Source organism: Herpailurus yagouaroundi, unplaced genomic scaffold (genome assembly GCF_014898765.1).
Source record: "Herpailurus yagouaroundi ecotype Mexico unplaced genomic scaffold, PumYag 67641, whole genome shotgun sequence".
In the NCBI taxonomy this organism is placed as follows: domain Eukaryota; kingdom Metazoa; phylum Chordata; class Mammalia; order Carnivora; family Felidae; genus Herpailurus; species Herpailurus yagouaroundi.
Window position 1 is genome coordinate 723,101 of NW_024420442.1, and position 14,376 is coordinate 737,476.

Consider the following 14,376-nt stretch of genomic DNA (forward strand, 5'->3'; position numbering starts at 1 on the left):
AGGGGACGGCTCACTTAAGAGATTGTTTAGGCTGTCGCAGGGACAGCAAGAGACTTCCAGGGCAAGAGCGCACATTTCCAATTTATCTCCAAATTCCCTGTTCCCAGTCTCTTTTCACTAATCGGGATGGCCATATCGTGCTATATATTGCCGTACCCAACTCACACACTCACTGCACCTTCACTGTTGATGTTTTCAAAGTTTCCGTTTTCTTTTCTTCTTGCTGGTTCTCCGTCCCTGGATCCGGAAATCGCGTCCAAATTGTAAAGGTCCGAGTGTTCCTCTCTGCCAGAAGAGCCTGTACCATTTTTACTTGAAAAGGAAAGTAAAAGCCAATCTCGCTCCGGGGGGTTTGTCGAAAGTTACAAAACAAAACAAAAAAAATACATTCCAATATCAGGTACGGACGTAAACAAAAAGAAAATATGTCGTTTATCTGAAATTCACATTTAACTGAGCATCTTGTATTTTATCTGGACATCCTACCTCTCAGGGAAGAGCAGAGATTCTAAAAGCATAGGTCATTTAGTGCCCCAGATAGAGTCCCCTAACACTATTGGAAACCTACGAACCGAAAACAGAACGAAAGGAAACAAAACAATACTGCCTTCCAAGGCCCTTCTAAAAATCTTTCGGATTCTCGTTTTCGTGAGCCAAAATGAGGACCTCGATTTTTTAATTTAAGTCTCTAATTTTGAATATAGGTATTTTCCCCATTATAACTTTCAGTAGTGTTCTTCCACTCTGATTGCTGCCCCACATATAATTTTGAGCGGTACCCATTAAAGTTTCAGTGGTTCTTACACATTGACACACTTGACCCATGACCAGAACATTACATTACCTTAAAACCCCTCAAAGCAACCTAAAATATCCGAAAACACAGTATCAAAAATCAATAGAAAACATGTTCTTACTATTACAACTTTTAAACGAAACAAACAGTACATTCATGTGGATTAATTCCATAGGTTCTTATACATTTTTCACTACATTAATGTCTTCAAGTTCACAACGTGGCTTACAGTATATTCTAATTAATATCACACATTCAGTTTACATGAAGTGCTCCCTACAAAAATACAGTTGGGGCCATTTTTCCAGATGTCAAAACTTTTTGTTCCATATTAACATAAACACAGGCGATTTTCAGAAAGTTATTGCCACAGAAAAATTTAGTGCAAATGTCCTAATCTTGGCATGGATGAAACGATCCCATGCCTGTTCTCCCAAGTTTGCAGCCCGTGGTGATTGAGGAGAGGTAGTCCGAAAACACGTTTAAAAAATTTGCATAGTAAAATTCTTCCCTCTCAATTTTTACCATTTTAATCAGCAGCATCAGATATGTGTGTATAGACACACACATATATAAATACGTACTCTTTTTCTGATGTAAGGACCACATCACACTTGACAGAAATTTCTCATCTTTAAACATTGTGGGAAATGGACGAAAATAAATGAACTGAGCATGAAATCAAGAACTTGGAATGCAAACGAAAACTATCATAACCGATCCTCAAGAAAGTAGGAGTGGAAGATGTGTGACATATATGCAGCTTTTAAATTCTTATATGTATTATGTATGCATAAGTATAGCTTAACGTAACTATTAAACATTTAATAGCATTGAACATTTAACATCTTTAAAACGGATCTAGATAAGAATAATGATTTTCTGAATAATGAGATTATGCTTAAGAGGTATTTTCTTCTTTTTGCTTCTCCGCTGTTTCTGACTTTCAGTGCTTTACTTTAGAAATAAGAAGAACAAGTTAATTTCAAGAACAACATACACACAAGTAAAAAGGGTTGAAAATTGATGCAACTAAATTTTGGAGGGTATTGTCCCCAGGTGGCTGGATTAGCATTTCATGTGTGCACGCACGTATCCCTCAATTTCCCCTATTTAAATGAATGTCATTTCTTTACAGACGTTTCCTGAGATATAAGCACAGTTCAATTTCATTTTGAAAAAAAAAAAAAAAAAAACCAGCATGTTTCTGCATTCATGTACATACGTGTTTGTGCATGTGTACATCTGTGCACAACCACGGAAGCCTGGCAAAACTGTGTTCTAAGGATTGTTTCTAGGGGCTGGCATTTTGTGTGATTTTTATTCTCTTTACTTTGTTCGTGTGTTTCCCAAATGTTATCGAATCAGCGAAAGAACGTTTGAAAGCAAGTTGTAGACCTAAAACTAAGAAAACGATTGAACTATTTAACTATTATAACTCACTCAGAGCCTGAAGCGGGTAGGTGAGATGTTAAGGGCTGGCAAGGGTCAAGATGACCTTTTTCCTTTTTATCTGTTTTGACATAATATCTAATCAACAACATGCCCCTTAAAGCGAATGCCCCCATCTCTATAAAGAGAGCTCTCCTACTACTCTTCCTTTCCAATCTTACACCCTAATAAATTTCTGCCTGCTGTTCAAAAAACAGTAATAACAACAAAAAACCAGGCTCTGGCTCCATTTCTAAATCAGAAGGGAGCATCAGGAAATAAATTTGTTAGAATTCAGAGACATTCCTGCCAGGGTAAAAGCCCTCACCTTCCTCTGCGTACAGGAATTTTTTACACTTATAACACTTCTTTCGCCACGAGAAATTCACTGAATGACACCTGTCGCAATCCCAGTCTCCGGCGTGGCGCCGGGGATTGCGACCTGCCGAGCCAGAGAAGGCAGCCTCCCTCTTGAACCGCTGCTGCGAGAACTTCTTGTAGTGGGAGTGCTTACCCCTCCAGTCGGGTGTGGGATCCCTCACGGCAGAAACTGCCGCCGCATCTGCTACAGCTTCTGCTTCTCCTTCTCTTTGTCCTTCTCCTGTAGTTTCTGCTTCTGCTGCCGCTCCTGGGAGAGAAAAATGCGGGCGGGGCGGGGGGAGGAATGAGTAAAAGGATTCAGAGGGACTGAGGGGTGGCCGTGGACCCACCTAACGAAGCCCAGGCCCCCAGGACTTCAGAGCAAGGGAGAAAGAGGCACCTGCTGGTCATCGCCCCATCCAGAGATCCCTTCCTCCTCCTGGGCCTCTCCCCCCAACCCCAGGACCACCACCAAAAAAAAAAAAAAAAAAAAAGCAGCAGTCCCAGGAGGAGTAACAGACTCGGGGCTTGTTTCTTTCACCGCCTCCCGCCCTGTCCAGGAACTTGTTCACTGCCTCCCACCCTGTCCGGTAACTTGCTGCAGCCTGAGCAAAAGCAACCATACCTGATGTCTGTGCCTGCTGGTCCCAACTCTCTCCCACGGCCCCTTCCTGCATTTGGGGCTGGGTGCCCAGCACCCTGAGCAGCTCGCTCCTGAGCGTGTTTCGCTCTGCTTCGACCCCACGGAGCAGCATGAGGTTTTCCTGAAGCTGGGTCTGGGCCTTCTCCTTCTCCTTCTCTCGTGTCTTCCTGAGTTTGTTTACCGTGCCGACCAAGACATTAGTGAACAGCTTCTGCTCATGGAGTTGATCCTGGAGTTTCCTCACCTTCCGGGTGTCTTCGCGCTTCTGCTTCTCGGCCATGCGCACTGCCAGGGCCAGGGTCCTCCAGGCGCAGGCTTCCTTCATGGCCCCCGACACTGCCGAGTCAGTCAGGATGTCACGCAGCTTTTTCTCCAAGTCACGCCAGGACTCGCACATCTGCATCAGGTAGAACTGTGGGCTGACTCCATTTCGAAGGATTTGCTTATTGAGGAACTCCACAACTTCCTTCTGGAAGAAGCCACAGGTTGGGTCGTTAAAATTCACAGCCATCTTACTCAGAGCCTCCTCAGAGCTGCTTTACCTCTGAGAGCTGGGAGCAAGAGGATATAACCTATGACCTTGACCTCTCTTCTCCACAGTTACTATGTCCCTCCTGGATGGCAAGTCGAATGCCACCTAGTGGAGTGAGGGTTGAGCTGGCTCTCCAGGGAGCCACCCCCGCCCTAGCAGCTCCGAGGCAAAGCCTGAGGGGAGTGACTGGATTTCACCACTAGGGGGTGGATCGGAAGATGAAGAAACAGAGCAAAGCAATGTGCTTTCCTCCGGCTGCCCCACCTGGTAGTAAACACACACACACACACACACACACACACACACACACACACACTAAACGAGCCTGGGCAATATTAATTGAACAAGTACACTGTCTTTCAGCAGGCTGCCACTGGCTTATAAAATATTTGAAAGCAGGGAATCCGACACCCTTAGCAAGCAGCTAAGCCACCCACGGAAACGCGTTAATTTCGTTTGATCGGTATATTTCACAGGTTATGTCAACCTGCTCCCGCTGGACACATTTCTATTTCACCAACGGAGAGCCCGTTCCGGCAGCCTAAAATCTGCAAGTCCTAATATGTGTAGTAGTTGAAAAAGAAAAAAAAAAAAAACCCCACATTCATTAACTCGCTTTTGAGAGCCGGGCGGTGTGTTAGGTGGTCCGGAGATACAAAGATCGGTGAGACACCGCCCGTGCACGACAGAGACCCACTTTCTAGTATAGTTTTGAACAGATAAACCTATTAAAAATGAAATCCACAACTCAGAAAACAGCTTCTCAGCACCATCATTGTTATTAAAAGCGAATATTTCTCTCGTTCTTGACAGATGTGTCTCACGTATAAGACTGATCCCACTGCCCATAGTTGAGCAGGAAGTCATGCCTTAAAGGAGGAACTAGGCAATGCATTTCCGTATTTATCAGAAACTGCACTGCTTTTCTTTTCTTTTCTGTTCTTTTCTGTTCTATTCTTTTATTTTCTTTTCTTTAGTTCTTATTTAAATTCAAGTTAGTTAAAATATAGTGGAATACTGGCTTCGGGAGTAGAATTCAGTGATGCATCACTTCCCTATAACCCCCAGTGCTCACTGACGTATAGCACCCAGTGTTCATCCCAACAAGTACCCTCCTTAAGGCCCATCGCCCATTTAGCCCCTTCCCCCACCTCTCCCCCCGCCCCGGCAACCCTCAGTTTGTTTTATTTAAGAGTCCCTTGGGCGCCTGGGTGGCGCAGTCGGTTAAGCGTCCGACTTCAGCCAGGTCACGATCTCGCGGTCCGTGAGTTCGAGCCCCGCGTCGGGCTCTGGGCTGATGGCTCGGAGCCTGGAGCCTGTTTCCGATTCTGTGTCTCCCTCTCTCTCTGCCCCTCCCCCGTTCATGCTCTGTCTCTCTCTGTCCCAAAAATAAATAAACGTTGAAAAAAAAAATTAAAAAAAAAAGAGTCCCTTATAGTTCGCTTCCCTCTCTGTTTTTATCTTATTTTTCCTTCCCTTCCCCTGTATTCATCTGTTTTGTTTCTTACATGCCACATATGAATGTTTGAAATCATATGGCATTCGTCTTTCTCCGCCTGACTTATTTCCCTTAGCACAGTTTACTCTAGTCCCATCCATGTTGTTGCAAACGGCAAGATTTCATCCTTTTTGATCGCTGAGTCATGTTCTTTATCTTCTTTAGCCATTTGTCAGTTGATGGACATTTGGGGTCTTTACAAATGTTGGAAATTGTTGACAGCGCTTGCTATAAACATTGGGGTGCGTGTGCCCTTTGAATCGGCGTTTTTGTATCCTTCGGATAAATGCCTGGTAATGCAATTGCTGGGTCATAGGGTAGCTCTATTTTACATTTTTAAATGTTTATTTTTGAGAGAAAGAGAGAGGGTGGGAGGGGCAGAAGGAGAGGGAGGCAGAGAATCCAAACACTCTTAGTGTTGTAACTTCTATAAGTTTGAATAAAGATAGTGACTATGGTTAATTCTATATGTCGACTTGACTGGGCCACAGGGTGCCTAGTTATTTGGTTAAACATCATTCTGGGTGTTTCCGACGAGATTAACATTTAAATTGATAGACTTGAATGAAGCAGATTACTCTTTCTAGTGCGGGTGGGCCACGTCTAATCAGTTGAAGGTTTGACAAGAACAAAAATAATAACCCTCACCCGAGTAAGAGAATAACTCCTGCCTGATAGTCTTCAAACTGGGATACCATTTTTCTTCCTGCCTCTGGACTCAAACTGAAATATCAGCTTTCTTGTGTCTCCAGCCTGCTAGCCTTGAGATTGGAGCTACACCAATGAATCTCCTGGTTCTCTGGCCTACGGACTCACGCTAGAACTAAACTATTGGCTTTCTTGGGTCTCCAGCTTGTCAGTTTGCCCTGCAGATCTTGGGACTTTTCCGTCTCTATAATCACGGGAGTCAATTCCCTATAGTACATAAACTAATCGCTGCATAAGTGAAAAAAAAAACGTACCATGACATGTATTCGTAATTACAGTATGGATACAGAGAATTCTCATTGCCCTAAAACTCCTCGGTGCTCTGCCCATCCATCCTCCCCTCAAACCCTGGAAACCACTGAGCGTTTTAACAGTCTTGGTCGTTTTGTCTTTTCCAGAGTGTTACATAGCTGGAATCATACAGTATGTAGTAGCTTTTCCGATTAGTCATATGCATGGAAGTTCCCTCCGTGTCTTTTCACGTGTGGCTTGATAAGTGATTTCTTTTGAGGGCTAAATACTATTCCGTTGCCCGGACGTGCCACCGTTTACTTAACCATTCACCTGCCGAAGAACAATTTGGTTGCTTCTAAGTTTGGGCAATTCTGGAAAAGGTGGCTGTTAACTCTTCTCAAGTGCAGGATTTCACGTGGATGTACATCTTCCAGGTCGTTTGGGTATATAGCAAGGAGGGTGATTGCTGCGTCACAGGGTCAAAGCATGTTGAGTTTGAGGAGGAAATTCCCAACTGTTTTCCAGAGTGGCTGTACTACCTTGCATTCTCATCAGCGTTTGGTGGTGTCACTGCTCCGGATCATACCATTCTTTGCTTTGGGTTTTATTTTTTTTTCATGTTTATTTATTTGTGAAAGAGAGAGCGTGCAAGCGAGGGAGGGGCAGAGAGAGGAGGGACGGAGGATCCGAAGGGGGCTCCGCCCCGACGGCGATGAGCCCAGTGCGGGGCTCAAACTCACGAGCTGCGAGACCACGACCCGAGCTGAAGTCGGACGCTCGGCTGAGCCGTCCAGGTGCCCCCAGATTATAGCCATTCTTAATGGTGGGTGGTGGTATCTCACTGTTGTTTTAATTCGCATTTTCCTGGCGACATGTGACGTGAAGCATTTTTTCACGTGCTCGTTTGCCACCTGTGTATCCTCTTTTGGTGAGGTTTTTTTGTTCAAAGTCTTTGACCTATTTTTTAATCAAAACACATTTTGTTCGTCTTGTTTTCTCATTTTTGAGTTTTAAGAATTTTTTGCACCCTGGGGCGCCGGGGTGGCTCAGTCGGTTGAGCGTCCGACTTCGGCTCAGGTCATGATCTCACAGTTCATGGGTTCGAGCCCCGCGTCAGGTTCTGTGCTGACAGCTTGGAGCCTGGAGCCTGGAGCCTGCTTCGGATTCTGTGTCTCCCTGTCTCTCTCTACCCGCCCCCTCTCTCTCAAGAATAAATAAACATTAAGAAAATTAAGAATTTTTTGCAAACCTTTGGATAACACTCTTTTGCCAGACGTCTTTTGCAAATATTTTTTTCCCAGTCTGTGGTTTGTCTTCTCATCCACTTGGCATCGTCTTTTGCAGAGCACAGGTTTTTCATTTTAATGATGTCCCGCGTAGCAGTGATTTGTTTCATGGACCTGTCTTTGGTGTGGTATCTGAAAAGTCATTGTCATACCTCAGGCCATATAGGATTTTCCTACGTTATCTTCTGGTTTTTATAGTTTTGTGTTTAACCTTTAGGTTTGTGATTCATTTTGAGCTGAGGGTATAAGGTTTGCATCTAGATTCATTTCTTGGCATGTGGATATCCAGTGTTCCAGCATTATTTTTTGAAAAGATTACCTTGGCTCCATTGTATTTCTCTTGTTCCTTTGTCAAAGATCGGTTGACTATATTTACGTGGGTCTATATCTGGCCTCTCTATTCTGCTCTGTTGTTCAATTTGTCTATCCTTGTCTATTCTTTCGTCCATACTACCTTGTCTCAGTTATTGCCTTGAAGTCAGATAGCGTCAACCCTCCGACTTTGTTCTCCTTCCATATTACGTTGGCTATTCTGGGTCATTTTCGTCTCCATATAAAGTTTAGAATTAGCTTGTCAATATCCACAAAATAACTTGCTGGGATTTTGATTAGAATTGCACGGAATCTATAGACCAAGTTGGTTGAAACGATCATCTTGACCGTATCGAGTCTTCCTATCCATGAACCTGGAGTATCTTTTCACTTATTTAGTTCTTCTTTGATTTCATTCATCAGGGTTTTGTGGGTTTCCTCAGATGATCTGTATACATTTTATTAGATTTATACCTAAGTATAAAAACTTAGGTATACTCAAGTATACTCATGTCCTAGTACTTGGGAAGTGTACTGGCCGGTTATTTTCTGGAATGTCCCTCAACTCGGACTTCTCACACGTTTTCTGATGATTAGACTGAAGTTATGCATTCTTTGCAAGACCACTACCGAGGTGGGGATGCACCTTTCTCAGCGCATCATGTTGGGGGTACATGGGGGTACATGAGGTCTCTGTCTCATCACTACTGACCGTTAACCTTGATCACTTGGTTAAGGTAGTGGCCGCCAGCTTTCTCTACTATAAGGTTACTACTGTTCTCTTTGTACGTAATAGATGTCTTGGAGAAGGCATTTTGAGACTGTACAAAGTTCATTGTTGCTGCACAAAACTTTGCCCGCTAAGGTTCACATCCTTCAGTGGATTTTTCTAGTAACAGTTACCACTGGGGTGGGGGGAGGTTTAAGAGTGATTTTCTATTCTTCTCTTTCCTTCTACCTGTGTTAAGTATATTTTTCTGCAAGGAAGGGTTGTTGCTTTTTCAATTATTTACTTACGTATGCGTGGGCTCATTGGATATGTATTCTACGGATTATAATCCGGTATGACTGTTATTTATTTTATCGTTTAACTTATTCCGTTTGTAAAGCCTCAAATTAAGGCCTACTACGATGTGCTGCCTGAGACCTGGTGACCTCGGCAGAGCCTCCAATGGCCTAATCACAGTCGTCCTCCTTGTTCTGTTCCTGAGATAAGTCCCCTCACCAAACAATCCTCCTTATCAAGGGGCCCAGGCACCGTGCCTGTTTATCCTGCAGGAGAGGGTTTCAGTTCCTGCCAAACCACGGAATTACTCAAACAAACCAATCTCATCCTCCTGCGAGGACCAAGGGTCACACAACCTTCCTCCCACAGACCCCCCCACTAGTTGGCTGTGCTCCCAAGCACAACACCCTTGTGTCCTTCTATGGCATGTGGGACCCTACCACCCCACCCCTCCCCGGGCTGTGATGGTAGGTGACTGATAGAGTTCTGTCAATCTCATCTGTCCGGTGTTGGCTTCTTTGCATTTCATAAGAGAAAACTGTGGGCACCTGGGTGGCTCTTGATTTCAGCTCCGATCATGATCCCCGGGTGTCGGGATCGAGCCCCACGTCGGGCTCCGCGCTAAGCTGAGCGTGGAGCCTGCTTGAGAGCCTCTCTCTGTCTCCCCCTCGGCCCCTCTCGCCGCCTCGCGTGCTCGCTCGCTCTCCAAAACAAAAATCAAAATTAAAAAAGGAAAGAAAAATGAAAAGAAAACCACAAACCCACAGTTTCCTCCCCCCTGCCCCAGACTGTGGCAGTTTCCAAAATTCTCTGTCTGTAATTCTCTGTCCACCGTAACCATTTTCGTACCCCTTACTTTAATTATAATTCTCGAAGAACTTTCGCAACGGCAATACTAAGTCCTTGCTTCCCAGAAGGTACCAGACTTTTTCATCACACGGCGTCTACTAACAATTGCGTTTATAACACATTACAAATCTCCTCTGTGTGTTCCATTAAACTGCCGGATTCTCCACATATGGTGCCTCCCCATGGAGGGCTCTGTTGGGCTGCTCTGTAAGTCACACGAAGTCATATACAGTAACCCTCATTTCACCAGCTACAGGCTCCTAGAGCGGCAGTCACTCCTGGGAAGCCGGGACACATCGCGGGAGACAAAAGACAGTCTCAACCCTGATATTTCAAACATGCATGTCCGAACTACCTGCACACAAAAGGGCAGCTAACCGTGGAGAGTCTTTCCAGCCTAAAACAAGTGTACTGTTTGTTTGCTTTGCTTGTCTATTGCGGCTTCAGGTGGCTGACGTGTAAAACCCAAAGTGAAATTCCATCTTATTTTTGTTTTAAATTTTTTTTAAAGTTTATTTCTTGAGCAAGCGAGAGAGAGAGAGAGAGAGAGAAACTCCCAAGCAGGCTCTGCACCGTCAGCAGTGAGCCTGACGCAGGGCTCGAACTCACGAACCGTGAGGGCATGACCGCAGCCAGAATCAAGAGTCAGATGTTCAAGCGACTGAGCTCCCCAGGCGTCCCTGAAAATCCATAATGGAAAATCGTACATTATGAGAAGTGACTGTTATGTAACAAAACAGACCGTAAAAACATTACTTTTGTTAAAGTGTCGGGGTTGCAAGCGTCATTTTTCCTTAACTAGTTGTAATAACAGGCTTGTGTGTTATTGAATGTGATTTAAAAGCACATAGCAACAAGTATACTTCAGAAGACAAGTGTTCCCTTAAAGCTCTCGTCTTAGCGAAATACACACTTTCCAACCATTGTGCTATAGATTCAAGATCCTTTTAGAACTCCTTTTTGAGAAATGTCTTTGGAGTAAGTTTATAAGCCACCTAAGAAAAAAAATGGGATCGCTATTTTCATAGTCTCCAACTATTTGTTTAAATCAAAATCACATTCCCTGGTTTACTCACCCACTTTATGCACAGCGTTGACTCTACATTTTGGCTGCTTCTAAAAATAAAGTTGAAACTCCCCTCACTCCTCAAAAATCATACTACCATTCAGTCTATTCAAACAACCTGGGACAGACTCCGTAAGATATCGCAGCCAACTTCTAAAATAGTCCAAGTTTCCTTTAACCATCTGGCATTTAAAAACGTATATATACCATTGTTCCCTCAACCATCCCATCCGATATTGGACTGACTTCCCCCCTACCGTAAAAGGTAACAAAGAAATTCACATTCATTTTCACAGGATATAAATTTACTGAAACTGAGATAATAATTGGGGCACCTGGGTGGCTCCATCGGTCAAGCGTCTGACTTCAGCTCAGGTCACGATCTCGGGGTTCCTGAGTTCAAGGCCCGCATCGGGCTCTGTGCTGACAGCTCAGAGCCTGGAGCCTGTTTCAGATTCTGTGCCTCCCTCTCTCACTCTGCCCCTCCCCCGCCTGCACTCTGTCTCTCAAAAATAAATAAAAACTTCAAAAAAATTTTTTTTTGAACTGAGATAATAATCAATTTCCTCACAAGCTATCAGTCTTCCCTCAACCCTCAGCACGGTGCTTGACACATAGTACGTGTTGAATAAACGTTTACCCGCAAGGCAATACTTGTGTGAATAAATGATAATTTCTCCCCAGATGTTGACTTCCACCATTTATCAAGAGCTCAAAGTGTCAAAACACGTGGACATCTGTCTACTATTACCCCACCGGCCTGATGGCCATTTACCAAAACGAAATGATTATGTTTCACAATTTCACTTGCATTCTTTTCTTCTTCAATCAAACCTCGCCATGTGTCTATGACAGAGATTGCTTCCGACACTCCGACCAGCCAAGGCAATGAGCAGCCACCTTCAGGCGAACGGACTGTCGTCCCGTGGCAAGATAAATTTCAACTCTTGGCCCCGCATCCAAAATATCAGTAAGGATCCTGATTCCCTAGTTTTCTTTGGGAAACAAAGGAATCAATCAGAGTAGACGGATTTCTTTACTTTTAGATCCTCCTTTTCCCTGTGCTGTTATCCCAAGAAGGCAAGGGGAGGACAAGTTCACATCCATAATATTCGCATACAAATTTTTGCCCTCTTTCTGGTTCACATTAGGCATAAGGAATCAAGAAGATGCACTATTGAATCTCTCCTAGGATAACCGACCATCTGGTCTGCCTAGGACTGAGGGGCTTCCCAAGACACACTTTCAGTGCTAAAACTGAACAGTTCCAGGCAACGCAAGATGGTTGGTAACCACTTTCCGTATCCAAATCTACGAAGGTCGAAGACATTTTTTCAACCAGCTTGCAAACTTCGCAAACACCTCAACCATGCCATATAGGCCGACTTCGGCGCTCGACAGGTACCGTTTGATGAACAGATTGAAGAGTCCAAAAGGCTTTGGGAAGCAGAAACTATTCACCAATTCACCAACTGTTCAAAGATCTTTGCCATCCAAGTGATTACCTGGGAGGGTGGGTCTGAAAATAAACAGGCCATAGGAAATGCTGCTCAAATTCTATCTTTCTATAGCTCTTGGGTTCATTAAACACCGCGGTGATCTCTATCCTACATTGACAGCTGACAGCTCAGAGCCTGCTTGAGATTCTCTGTCTCCCTCACTCTCTGCCCCTCCCCACTTGTGTGCTCTCTGTCAAAAATAAGCTTAAAAAATATTTTTTAATACAACATAAATTCCAGTTAGTTAACATATACTGTAATGTTAGTTTCAGAAGTAGAATTTAGTTAATTCATCACTCACATATAACACCCAGTGTTCAATGTACATTTGTAAATAACATGATCAAAAATATTTGACAAATTAAAACTCTGTATTTTTAAAATTACCTTTTATTTTTTTATTTATTTTTATTTTTTTAATGTTTTTATTTATTTTTGAGAAAGAGAGAGAGTACAAGCTGGAGAGGGGCAGAGAGAGAGAGGGAGACACAGAATCCCAAGCAGGCTCCAGGCTTTGAGCTGTCAGCACAGAGCTTGATGCGGGGCTCAAACTCATGAATGGCGAGATCATGACCTGAGCCGAAGTCGGACGCTTAACCATCTGAGCCACCCAGGCGACCCTAAAATTATTTTCTTTTAATTAAACTGGAAGGATGTCTATATCTTCAGGTTTCACTGCCAAAATTGATGTCTCGCTTATGAAGACACTGATTTTGACCACATCTTAAATTTCACTTCATACTTTGAAAAAAATAGTATAAATTATACCCTTCATTATATACATACGCACAGCAAATATACACACAATACATATAAAAATAAATGAGATCACTACTGGTAAACTGTTTGAATGCCAATTTCTGAATACAGTGGTGAATTCACCGAGTTAATCGTCAATTTAAGACTCTCCCTGCTGACTCCTTGTTCACCTTTTTAAAAATTCTAAACTTTCTTTACGGAATGCCCTTCCTCTTGCCTCCTATAAAAACTAGTGCAAATGTTAACTTCTCCATAAAGCTTTCCCCATAGTTCCATCTCAAATAAATTATTCCCTCCTTTGTACTCTTAAAACACTTCTTCTAGATTCCTATAATAGATTCATCTATAAATCCTGAAAGACCCTGGAAACAAAACAACCGAATAACTTATATATCTACTTAAGCAGTTAACATTTGCCATATATATATATAATATATTATATATATTTATGTATAAACGTATGCCTTTATATAGGTTTCTATGTTTATGTATTTATTTCTAAGGAATGCTATGTGGGATATAAAAAATTCCTCTGCAAATTTCAATTGCAGGTGAGATGCTCTTTAAGAAATTAAAAACTGTATTTATATCAACACATAATAAGTTGGGCAAATAAATTATAAAACTTCAACACTACAGTACCCCTTGCGTTAATTACACATAATGATATAAGTATGACGTTATGATGACATACGTCCTTACTGGTTGGCATAGACACGTGTCTATTCAGTGTTGGCTGGAAAATCTGGTTATGAGCTAGTATTATAATACCATTAAAATACACAATTTCTAGTACTCATGATGATATTTACTAATACATGTATGTAATTCTGGAACGACAGACACCAAAAATGTAACAGTGGTTTTGCCCAGGTAACAGATTTACACATACTTTTTACATGTTTTTTAAGTTTATTTATTTGTTTTGAGAGTGACGGGGCAGAGAGAGAGGGAAAGAGAATACCAAGCAGGCTCTGCACGATCAGCACGCAGCCCCATGTGGGGCTCGAACTCCGGAACCGTGAGACCCTGACCTGAGCCGAAACCAAGAGGGGAGGGGGGCTTAACCGACTGAGTCACCCAGGAGCCCCAGTTTTTACATATTTTTATACTTTTCTATATCTTCTGAATGTTTTATATCGAACGTGTACTGTTTTTATAATCAGAAGAACACCAGTTACTTCGGTGTTGGGAAAAACACGTGAGAAACGAGCGCCGCGTCCGATCGGCAGCAGAGAGCGGACCCCAAGAGAGCCCTGAGAAGCCCCGCCTCCTGCCTAGTTACCATCGAGTTACCACACCTAGGAGCAGAGGGGCCGACATCCACGTCCGGCCGCCTCTGGCTGCAGCTGGGGGGGGGGGGGGGGGGGGGGGGGGGGGGGGGGGGGGGGGGGGGG

General features: G+C 43.4%; 1 pseudogene; it reads left to right on the forward strand.

Moving 5' to 3' along the window:
* Window positions 1-3,980: 3,980 nt before the first annotated feature.
* LOC121025427 (Y-box-binding protein 1-like) overlaps window positions 3,981-14,376 on the forward strand; it is an 11,774-nt pseudogene continuing 1,378 nt past the window's right edge.